This window comes from Thermobia domestica, chromosome 4, assembly GCF_964235325.1.
Source record: "Thermobia domestica chromosome 4, izTheDome1.hap1.1, whole genome shotgun sequence".
Classification (NCBI taxonomy): Eukaryota; Metazoa; Arthropoda; class Insecta; order Zygentoma; family Lepismatidae; genus Thermobia; species Thermobia domestica.
The window spans coordinates 120,755,389-120,767,612 of NC_137457.1; positions in this window are offsets into that span (position 1 = coordinate 120,755,389).

A 12,224-nucleotide genomic window follows, 5' to 3' on the forward strand; every position below is an offset into this window, starting at 1 on the left:
ATTCAGAAAACTTAGTAGAACTTAATCGAATAATCGTGTATTATAATTTACATCGTAATGTTCATCGGAAGTTACTGTTTACAAAACATACTGTCCTTCTCTGTCATTTGAAGTTCTATGTTCAACATATATCCTTTAACTTTAAAACTAATAATAATAAAACCAATAGGATGAGGATGATTAGGGTTTAGTTAGCAGCCTGACTGGTTGAATACTCATTGCATTGTTATTTTTATAAAAACTAAGTGGCGCATACGAGTGAATCAGCTTCGAACCCGTGAGCACGACCGTTGATAACTAGGAGGCAAACTCCTATGGTTAGAGCCGATTAATATTTTCTATACTATATTTTTTCATCAATAAGCACTGTGGAAAGGTATTCTCGCCTGTAAGTCCGGGGTTCAGTTCTAGGTTGATTCTCTCGCATTACAAAAGAAAAAGAAGAACAAAAATCTAAAACAATATTAAATTTCTGTTCCTGTGGCTTATTCAAGCTAGTGGGAAATTTTGCTTTGTTACAGGAATACATATCTTTGTTGTGTGGAAACAATTCTTTGCACACAAGTTACTGTGGTTACAAACAGGATGTAGAGTTTCCGCTTCATCGATACTTATTTTTATAACATTGCTACATTAAAAATTGCAATATACATTCTAATCTAAAATTTACGTCTTTTATCCCTTAATATACCAGCTTGAAAAACAGAGTACCTACAATCATCGGTGATTATCCCTCATTTCAATGAATAGTGGCATAATGGGTAGTGATGCATATATGGAAAGTTTCAGGTTCAATCCCGAACATAGCATGAAGTTCTTAATAATGTGAACAAGAAGATAGATAAATTATGATATTTTCATAACGTTGGTCTCATAGCGTAACATTGCTTTACGGCTACAGAGAAATACATGATATCAATAGATAACAAGACAATATAAGAATAATGACACATATAGAATCCACTTAATTACATGATTAATGAACCGCGTACAATATATTCATTCAAATTCGGCTTAGTTCGCTTTCCTTTCCTGCAGCATCGAGGCAATACAGGATGCTGAAATGTGTTTCTAAGTTCTATTCCAACCATTTCGGGGTCAACTAATGGGTTTCTCCCCTGGGTTTGATAGCCCGTAGAAGTAAATATAACTGTGATATTTTGTCAAACAACTGGGATACTGGACGTTCTTATTGAAAGTTCCTGAATATCGGTTCCTTCACGTGTGGGTATAATTTTGAAGTTGCAAGACACTGATGTAAAAGTATAATCCTGGTGTAGATGTTTTTAATGGATGGTATATTTGAAGACAACAATAATGTTAATTGCCAGGGATTGGTTACTAGAGTTCTTATTATGGTATTTACTTTTCACGGAGGTGTCTTGACACTCCTACTTACTGCCTTTATTATGATTTCCTTATGTTCATAACAGGAGATATACAGTGAAGAGAGTCATTGGGTATTATTTTTAGAGCATAGCGTTGTTGTCCTTTCTATCGGAAATTTAGGATTTTGAATTATTTTGTCCTGGATAGGGACTATAAGTTTTGGCATAAGGACGTTTAAGTTAAAGTATGTTGCCTTGATGATAACAACAGTATTAAGGTTTGTAATTTTTTCGATGAATTCGGCAGTTTTGGACTGTCTAATGTTTGGAGTACGAGAATGTATTAAACTTTATAAAAGTTCATCGCCGCTGATTCAGCTAACATCTGGGAATTTCCCTGGTTCGCACAAGTAAGAAATGCTTTTGCGTGCTGGAGCATCATGTTACATTGAAGAAAGGATAGAATTGTCATAGTCTCTGTCAACGAAGATTTGCATCTTTGGTTAGACCTTTGGCGTGCACCATTCAGGTATGTGAATAGGCTGGACGGTGATAAGCCATTCTGCTCCGCTATACTGGACCAGTCGTAGAAACTCACACCGCTTCGTAGACTCTAGTTTAGTAGAAAGTCATCAGTAAATAGTAGAATATTACGTGAAGTCCATGCTTTTCGAGTTTCGACAAATACGTGTGAGTATTAGGTGTTATCAGGAGTGTAATATTGTTCAGTCAATGGGAATATAATCGTAGACTGCTTCCGAGACTTAAATATTGTACGAAAGAAAGATGTGCGTACCACACATTAGTGCGTTGCTGCTAACGAAGTTATTTATGTCGAATCATAACAAGAAGGTGTTTTGACCAGAGGGAAGGTGTTTTGACCACACATCGTTTTACAGATGTCAATTTTACTTATTTTGAACAGTACGACATACTGTGCAAAATAACAAATTTGTAGTGTGAAGTAACCAAAAGGAGTGCACCGATTTCTATATTCCTACCGAAGGTTGCTATTTTGATGGAAAAGGATGCGCTGACCACTCACCGTTTAGTGAGGATCTCATTCTTGTGTTATTTCTTTTCGGACTTTAACGTAGGAGGAGAAGGAGAGGAGGAAACAGTAATTTCCATCTAACCATGGTAATCTCCGGTATTTATCGATCGGTGAAATGGGTATGTTGGAGGAAACCGTTTTAGCTTTTACTCGATGCTCATGGCAGTCAAGGAAATAGTTCCAATTAAGTTAGTCGGCCTAATTTCCATATGGGTTGGCTGCTGCCATTAAGAAACGGATAGGGTAAGTATTCGTCTGCTTATTCTTTAGCCTGAGCTGAACAATGGAGAGAGGGAAAGGCTCAATGGGTAACTCATTCAGTTATGAACGAGCGCGAAATAATAATTGCATTTAAGGGATCGTGTAATTCACATCTTTTAGGTGAGCCAGTTGCAATCCTCAGGAATAGTTTCAATGAGATCGCGAGTCCCAGTTTGAGGAACAATTCCAAACTCGAGTCAAGAATCATAATTTTCATGTGGACAAGGAAAAGTTTTTATTTACGCAGCTAGCAACTAGCTAATCTGGTCTATGCGCGTAAAAATAAGTTTATTCATTAACATTTCCGGTGGTGGAAAGATTTGTATGGGTCTCACAGAGGGGTACGGAGCAATGCTTAGGAACTTCTGGGGCGGTTCCTTCTGGTTGTTAAAACTGAGATTCGCGAGTAAAGCGTTCTCATTTGAATGTCAACGAGGGAATACATCCGCATCAGTATCAGTTAAGTACCTTTCCTTTGTTTTTTTATTTTTTAATTATTACTTAGATTTTAGACTACTTACTTTAGGCTACTCAACCCCATCAGGATGCCGTGCTCGGCAAACGGTATTGCCGCCGTCAACGGTGGCAGCCCGCTGGTAGGCAGTCGGCACCCGTCCGCGGCGGCACGACGATCTACTTGTCCAAAATTGCCGACCATTTGCCGAGGCGGCAAGCGGTCGAAAATCGTAAAAACAAATTCTCCTTGCAGACTCTTGCCGACCGTTGCCGACCGTCAGAGTCGGAAAAACAGTCGAAAAGGCCTCTTTCCGACCCTCTTTTCGACGACGGCAAGGCAAATTTCCTACGGCGGCGCCGGCTCATTTAATACTCATTTCCGACTGTTTGCCGACCGCTCGGCAAGGCAACTATTCGACGGCGGCGCCGGCGCATTTTATGCACCTTTCTGGCTGTTTGCCGACTGCTGGAAATGACCCTTTTCGACGTCGGCTTCCCGATTCTCCCACAGACGGCATCCGACCTCTTGCCGCCCTTGAAAAGTAGCTCTTTGCCGACTGGAAATCAACCCTTGAGGAAGGCAAAATTTTTGTCACCTTTTATATTAGTCTTCCTAAGTCTTCCCCATGCTATGATTTCTCGAGCAGGATCACGCTTGCAAGTTCTTCAAGTATATCACCTGCCTTTCTTTGTGTGTCCCAGTGTAAAATTTCTTCCTTTTTATTTCTTGCAGCATTCTAAGCTAAAAAAGAAGAAATTGAATGGGACATGTAAGTATTAGATACTTTCAGAACTAGCAATTGTGCCCTTGATGAGAAATCATAGGTGGTGAAAATTTTGCCTTCCTCGAAGGTCACGTTTTGACGGCGGGAACAAGATCAAGGTCAATGTAAAATGAAGCTTGTTTAAAATTTTGTTTCGTGCGGAAAGATTGGAATGTTGTTATAATTCACCTGAATGTTTTGAAACCATAATTTAAAGATTATACACAAATAAGCAGAAACCGAAGATGAAAAGTGTGCTTTTATGTAGGAATCACTGTGTACATGTATGGTAAAAGGGAAATACTTTTATAGTGTGATGAGCGTATGTTATTGTCTCGGTTGTGTTTTAAGTCACTTGAAAAAAATAGGTATACGAACATAAACAAAGCTTTCCCTCTAAAAAAACTTGGTGAGAAAAACCTTTTGAAAGAAGATATACGTCATTTACATTTTATTGCATCCACAACTCCCTCAAGAATTAATACCTAGTTCGTGGCACCTCCAGATGGATATTTTCCACTAAGGACGCTCATGTTCTCTGGATATTGGCTTTATAATATTTGGATATTTGCTCGATGATATTTTCTTAATAAAATTGGGGAGGAATGGTTTTAAGGTTTTACACCTTTAAGTGACATAATAACATATCCAAAAAACATGCCAAGTGAACACGCAATATCTCATGCTGAAGAACACAGCAGATATGTAGAAATGCATTCTGGATGCAATTAGAACGTAAACAAACATTCCACACTATTACTATAAACATTCAACACCAAATATATGAACTGTCAAGAAATCAATGTAAATACATTTCTTCAAATATAATAACACTTTACATCAATATGTGAATAACACAAATGAGTACACAAAATATTTTTATTACATTACTTTCCTATAAAAATGAATAAGTGCTATGACATAACACTAACATGATTAAACTTTTTCTCTTAAGGTTAATGTACGACAATAAAAATATACAGCCAAACAAGAAAAAATTGAAATAAAAATATGATAGGAAATGATAATTACATGTAATAGGCATAACATCACTATACTGTCAATGAGACAACCGTTTCTTTTCATCCCCCTTGCACGAAGGCATCAACGTGAATGCTGCAAGTTTACAAACAAAAATCATCAACACACTGAAAATGTGTTACTTTGGAAATGGAGCATACACCATTATTTTACACACCCATTCCCTCTCACCCCCTTTTAATATAATGACTGTATATTTATTCTGCAATTTCACTGGCTTCTAGAGTTACTCATGGATCTTCACATTGCATGCAAGAGAATGAAATGAAGTTTTCCGTCCGCAATTTTGTCGGTTAGACTAAAGGAGACAGTGATTATGAGAAATAAAGGAAATAATGAAATGAAGAAAGTGGGAGGAAACACAAGAACCCCGAGAAAACCCACGAGAGTGGTGTTTGTCCATCACAAAGTCCACACGGCGCGAGCTAGGATCGAACCAGGGACCCCAAGCACCGGAGGTGAACGCTCTACCACTGAGCCGCCGCACATTGCATGCAAGGGGCACATATTTCCATTGTGAAGTTAACCAGTGACGTAGCTTTTGTGCAAGAAGAAGAGTGTAATGAACTGTGAATAAAGTAGCGAGAACATGTGATTTCAACTACCTACAAGGGTCAAATGTACAAGTGTGAAATAAATCTATTTCAGAAGGAACCTCTTACATATATGGAACTTCATGTCAAGGAAAAATACATATTACACGGCATGCAAATAAGATTGTGATATGTGTAACGGATGTGTATATGTATACAATGTATACTTCTTAAGAATGTCGAGTATATGGGGTATTATATAAAGATTATATATACGTAAATAATTATTGCAGTTAATGTATTTATTGGAGGAAGGATGACAGGTAAGGAGAGCAACTGAACGATTGACATTTTTCCCACCCATTATGACAACCATCCCCTATCCCCACCCGAAGATATAGTTGTAGAAGCAATCACTGGGCTTCAAATGCGCATATTTCTTATATGGCATAATTGCCACATGCAATTCTTTTCACGCTGATATTCAATGCCATGTAGAAAGAATACTATCATGTCAATATGCTACATACTGCATAAATGTATGCACTTCAAGTCCAGTAATTTCCTCTGCAACAAGTTGCTTTGGGGCCAGCATCGAGGCAACAGACTGCCGAGATTAACGGAAACAAAAAAGGAGGCGAAAATTGAATATGAAATCCGGTGGTGTCAGACAATGACAAGGTTGAAAAGGGTATGCTACCTAGCTGTCGCCAGAAACAGCATGTACGGCTCATACCAATGAAAGGAATGTCGACCATGAACTTAAACTTTGCTATAAACACGGCAACAGATACAGAACAAAGAATGATATAACAATATCTTAGAAGAAAGTCAGGTTCAAGATCCACTCGAACAATATATTACTGCAACATCTAAAGCTATATTAAACAGATTACAAATTAGCTTAAGTAAACATTGTTCATTGAAAGCTAATCTTTATATAAGTTGTACATATAAGAAAGGCGAATAAACTCAAAACTTCTATTTTAACACTGAAAACCAAGAAATATATCAATCAAATAATTTAAAAGAAGAAATAACTAAGATGAAACAAAGATTAAGATCAAGAATTTATGAGTTCAAAGCTAAAGATTCTGGCTGGGCTCTTATAAACATTAACTTTTTACAACTAGCAATCGTCAAAAATACACCATATAGAGGATCGACATACATAGATTTACCTAATAAAATTAAAAATAAACAAGCAGTCATGAATGTAAAGAACAAAGATGAAAAGTGTATCTTATATTCAATTTGTTCTGCACTATACCCAGTTAATAATGATCCGCAACGACCTTCCAAGTACAAGAGAGTTGTTAAATACTTAGAAGAAAAATTAAAAAAATATATTCATTTTCCTGTAAAACTAAGCGATATTCCAAAAGCTGAGAAATTACTTAATATTTCTATAAATGTCTATGCATATGATAAAGACTGTTCAATCTATATACTACAACACACGCGAAACAAGAAAGAAAATCATGTCAATTTATTATATATAAAAGAACAAAATGAAGACCAACTTAAAACACATTATTGTTTTATTAAGGACTAGCAGCGTTCACCCCGCTTCGCTGGGGTCACCCCGGAACGCAATAAACCTTGTTAATTAGATAATTTTTACTTTTTCGCTTTCAAGTAAATGTTAACATTATATCGCCTGTCATTTATGTTAACCCGCCGAGTGACACGGTCATGCGGGTTGCATATAAATACGTTTATTTTTATTGGTCAATTATCTCAAGACACTGGTAATTAAAAATTAAAGTGATATGATAAAAACCATCTAGGGTCCAAATCCTAATAACCCCCCAAAAATGAAAGAAATTGGTTCAGCCGTATTAGCGTGATGAGCTAACAAAAGATTTGTGCGTTCTCCTTTATATAATAGATTTAAGCAGACTAGTATGTGCACAGTTAACTAAAAAGAGAGCTCGAAAATATTTGTGATAGATGTTTGTTATATTTTTACTCCCAAGACGCTTTAAATAAATATGAGCAAGATTGTTCGTCAAATGAGCCAGTAAAAATAATAATGCCTTAAGAAGGTAAATACGTTGAATTTAAAACTACCAATACACAACGAAAATGCCATTTGTGATTTATGCTGATTTTGAATGCTTGTTACATAAAGTTATGAGTTGTCAAGAATGTTATCCAGATAACGAATCATATACGAAGAAATATCAACAACATAAGCCATCAGGATTTTGTTATTATGTAGTAAAAAGCGCTGGAAGTAAAACCAATCCTGTTTTGTATAGAGGTAAGAACGCTGCTAAGAAATTTATAAGAGTGCTAACAAAAAAAGCCAAACATTATCGAACATATACGAACAAAATAACGAAACACCATTAACAAAAAGTCAGAGAAAAGAGTTTAATAAATCTAAATGTTGTTATTACTGTAAGCAGAAGTATACTAAAGAAAATCATAATGTTAAGCATCATGACCATATAACAGGAAAATTTGTAGCACCTCTATGTAATAACTGCAATTTAAACGTTAGAGTACCAAAGTTTATACCAGTGACCATACATAACTTGACAGGATATGACTCGCACTTGTTTATAAAAGAGCTTGGATGTAATAAAGAATTAATAGATTTAATACCCAATAACGAAGAAAGATACATATCATTCAGTAAAAAGGTTGGAAGTATTAAATTGAAATTTGTAGATTCATTTAGATTTATGGCTTCTAGTTTAGAAAAAATGTCATCAAATTTGAAACCTGAACAAATGATACATACCCAACACTTTTATCCTAATCAAGAACAGTTTCAACTTGTAATAAGAAAAGGTGTTTACCCATACGATTATGTTAAAAATTGGAATAGGTTTAGAAAATGAAAATTACCGCTAATGGAAGCATTCTTCAACAAGCTTATGAACACACATATAAGTTATGAAGATTATGAACATGCAAAGAAAGTATGGGAAACGTTCAACATTAAGAATCTTGGACAATACCATGATTTATATTTAAAAACAGATGTATTATTGTTAGCAGATATATTCGAAAATTTTAGGGAAACATGTCTTAAAGCTTATGCCCTTGATCCTGCTTGGTATATGACAGCACGAGGTTTAGCTTGGGATGCAATGTTAAAGATGATAAATATAGAATTAGAATTATTAACAGACTATGATATGGCATTAATGGTAGAGAAAGGTATAAGAGTCAATGCTCAAAAAGATATGTAAAAGCAAACTATAAGTATATGTAAGATTATGATAAGAATAAGGAAGATTCCTACTTAATGAATCTAGATGCCTATAACTTGTATGGGTAGGCAATGAGTCAGTATCTACAGTATAAGGGATTTAGATGGTTAAGTGAAGATGAGATAAGAGAAATAGATTTTACAAGTGTAACTGATAATTCTGATACTGGTTACATATTAGAAGTTGATCTTGAATATCCAAAAGAATTGCATAACTATCACAAAGACTATCCACTAGCTCCTCAAAACATATGTCCGCCAGGTTCAAAACAATCAAAGCTATTAACAACCCTATATTACAAAGAGAAATATGTAATTCACTATCGAAACCTAAAACAATGTCTTTCACTTGGATTGAAACTTAAGAAGATACATCGAGTAATAGAGTTGGAACAATGAGATTGGTTAAAGAAATATATTGATTTAAACACACAAATGAGAACGAAAGCAACAAATGATTTTCAAATGACTTCTATAAGCTCATGAATAATTCAGTATTTGGGAAGACTATCGAGAATATTAGAAAGAGAATTAACATTAAACTTGTAAGTGATGAGAAAAAATACGAGAAGCTTGTAGCAAAACCAAATTATAAGAGTACTACAGTTTTTACGGAAAATTTAGTAGCAGTTCACATGAACAAGATTAAAGTGCAATTTAACAAACCGATTTATGTGGGTATGTCAATTTTAAATTTATGGAAATATTTAATGTACGATTTCCATTATAATGTGATGAAACCAAAATACCAAGACAAAATAGAAGTATGTTATACAGTTATATATACCGATAGTTATATATACCATATTAAAACAGAAGATGTGTACGAGGACATGAAAAATTATATTGATTACTTCGATACGAGTGATTACTCTAAAGATAACAAATATAAGATACCACAGGTTGATAATAAAATATTTGGTAAGATGAAGATGAACTTAAAGGAACAACCATAGAAGAATTTGTTGGTTTAAGATCAAAAATGTATTCAATCAGGTTCGAAAAAGATAAATGTTGTAAAAAAGCAAAAGGAGTTAAGAAAAATGTTATAAGTAAAGAACTATCATTTAACAATTATAAAGACTGTTTATTCAATCAAAAGGAATATTATAAAAAGATGAATTTAATCAGAAGTTATAAGCACGATTTGTACAGTATAGAAGTAAATAAGTTAGCTTTAAATTGTATAGATGATAAAAGATGTGTTTTAAAGAATGGGATAACTACTCTGCCATGGGGACATTATAAGATAGAAGAGATGTAGATGTAAGTTAGGTATAAGTTAGTTTTAGGTTTATATATCATTATAACTTTATGGATATAACTATAAAGTTTTCACAGAGATAATATAACAAAAATTAAATTTAAATATAAAAATCATTATATTTTACAAACATGAATAAGACACTTTCGGAACCATGTAACAAATTCTTACTAGATATAGAAAAACATAATAATACTAAAACACATAAAGAAAATAGTAAAACTAAAATTTGTAAGAAATGTAAGAAAGAAAAATATAAAGCTCAGTTTAGATATATAGAAAAAGATTATCTTTGTCGTGAATGTCTGTACGAGACATTATCACCTTTAACATGTTTAATGTGCCAAAAAGTATTTAAAAAAAAACCCAAGATATCCAAATGCTAAAAAATGTATAGAATGTAGAAAAATAAACCAGACTTTAAATATACTATAGTTAAAGGTACTCACTTAGAATGGCTACAAGATATTTTTGATTATGTAATTATTAATGGAGAAATTTATGCTGTGTTATCATCTAAAGAAAAAGAAGAATTAGCTGTATTAAAACTACCATCTAGATACGAATAGCATTATGAAAGTCTTAAAAGAAATATTAAAAACGGAAAATTACATATATACCAGAATGAATATAATCGAATTTGTTATAGAATTATATTTATCAACTCAGTCTTTATGCGGCAATGAGGATTGTTTAAATTGTAAATGTATTTTCTAATCATTTAAACTTTATGGTTATAACATCATAAAGTCCTATGCTCAAAGCACCCTACTCAATCTCACTTTAACATTGTAGTATGGAAATACTTTGCACTCTGTAACTTTATATAGTTAGCTGGGTCCTTCTGCGCTGGTCAAAGTACTGGGAAGAGAAAACTGCGCTCGTAGTAAAAGCAAGAACTATTGAGAGAAAATGCTCTTATCATCTACAATATATTTTATCCCAAACACTGTATCATTAATAAAAATCTCATTGTCAGTAACTGTAAAACCTTTATTAGCAACAACTTTGGTAAGACTTATCACTTGCTTAATCAAATGTCTATACTGAGGAAAAGGAAAACGTTCTCTAAAATGTTGTGGAAGAGGTTCTGGAGCTGTTTCGATTTCAAACTCCTTTATACATTGTAATCTTATACCATCCTTAACGGTCTTCCACCAAAACAGAGATACACCATCTGGTTTCTTCTTAGGAATATTTGGGTATTTCTGTAATAAATTCATTTCTTTCTTCGTGGGAATATATGTTTCAAATGCTCTAAACTCAAAATCATCATCTACTTCTTCAACTTTACTCTTGATATATTTCTCTCTTTTCTTTTTATTATGACATGCTTTGCACTCATTACGTCTTGTGTTACCATTTCTAGAAAACTCTTGGTATTGTTTTAATTCGTTACAATTAATGCACTTCTTCATTTATTAAATATAAAATAGATACTTGTTCTTAACTTTTGGCATAACGCTACTTCATTCATTTTTATGTCTAAATAATCTGGTCACAAAAAAGGGCCAAAATTGCGCTCGTAGTCAGCATAACATGCTACTGTGTTGCTTCTACATTATCAGTAGGGTTAGGATCTTGAAGATTTTGCATCTTTTTTTGGATTAGTATAAATATCGCTCGTTGTGTTATAAACCCTGTTTTATTGAAAAGAAATAATTTCAAAGAAACTTCTTTGTGCATTTATTTGCATTTTTGTCCATTTCTGTGTAAAAGTGCATTTTTACATTTTTCTCGGCATTTTACATGCATATTTAGTATTCATTATTACTTTTAACTGCATAATTCTAATTTTCTTATAAAAAATAAATTGAAACAGAATGCTTCCGCCTACACGATTCTTGTTCGAAGATTCGTTGGAGTAGGTGTGGCCAATGTCCGCAGACTGCAGTCTCTGGCGATTAGTAAAATGGAGCATAGGAGCGAAAGTTCCGTGACCTTGGCATTCACTGTTTTGGTGAACTATTGGTAGACGCCTAATTCGGCAGTTTATCTGGTTAAAATGCCGAAGATAAAAGAGAGTGCTGCTTCCAAGCTTAAACGATTTATAGGTGAAAGGTATTTACAACAAATGGAAGTGTTCTCTACTGCAAGATGTGTGATACGGCAGTTCCAGCCGAAAGAAAATTTACTGTTGGACAGCATGTTTCAAGGGACAAACACACACCAGGCAAACATCGCGCAACAACTTCTCCCGCAGTGTGGTACATCAAAAAATCATTCTGTTTTTTCGAAGATTTGTGCGAAGCATTTATTTGTGCTGACATTCCGTTGAACGAAAAGGAAAGTCCCAT